Raw genomic sequence first — 932 nt, forward strand, 5'->3', positions numbered from 1 at the left:
GGGGTAAACAGACCCCAAATATTCTAGATCTTGTGTTTACTAGTGAAGAATCAATGATAGATGAGCTTCGCCACGAGGCTCCGTTGGGCAAAAGCCACCACCAATCATTGTTTTTCAATATTAAGTGTTGTGCAGAAAAGACGCTTCGGAAGCGTGAACGTTTGAACTTTGCGAAAGGCGACTATGATAAACTCCGTGAAACAGTGATTGCGGCGAATATTTCGGACTGTATTAAGGACATGAATGTGGCTGATTCATGGTCGTTTCTCAAAGACACGGTTATGTCAGCAGTTGATACCTGTGTACCTAAGATTACGCTTGGAGGAGTCAAAAAGTCCTAGTGGATGAACAGTGCAGTTAAAGCTCGACTAAAGACCAAGAAAGAAGCCTACAAGCGTTATTTACGAACTCGCAGCGATTCTGATTATAACCTGTATGCAAGAGCTCAAAATCAAGCTAAAAAGTTTGTCGCACTTCAGTGAAAAACTTCGAAAAAAATATTGCTAAAATGCGAAAAAGAATCCGAAACCTTCTTTTTGTACGCTAGTTCGAACTGTAAGTCAAAGGACGGTATATCTGATTTGAAAGTAGACCAACGAACGATTTCCCCTGATGATGGCAAGGCAAACGTTCTTAATCAGTTCTCCAGCAGTGTGTTCACAGATGAGGACTTGCACAGTATTCCAGATATTGAGGAGCGCCCAGTCGGCTCGAAGTTAACAGGTTTTGAAATACACAGAGAAGAGGTTCTCAAGCGCCTGGTAGCTCTAAATCCCAAATCCCAACAAGTCATAATAATAGCGGTTTCAGCGTTTATTAGGCCGTAGGCCTGTTGCCGATTCTTAACATCGCAGAACATTTGCAGCATTCTGCGGTCTCGAACTCGCTGCTTCAATTCTGCAGTGCTTAACCGCCCGGTCTCCTTGCCGATT

The sequence above is a fragment of the Hyalella azteca genome, unplaced genomic scaffold (assembly GCF_000764305.2).
Source record: "Hyalella azteca isolate HAZT.00-mixed unplaced genomic scaffold, Hazt_2.0.2 contig8039, whole genome shotgun sequence".
Classification (NCBI taxonomy): domain Eukaryota; kingdom Metazoa; phylum Arthropoda; class Malacostraca; order Amphipoda; family Hyalellidae; genus Hyalella; species Hyalella azteca.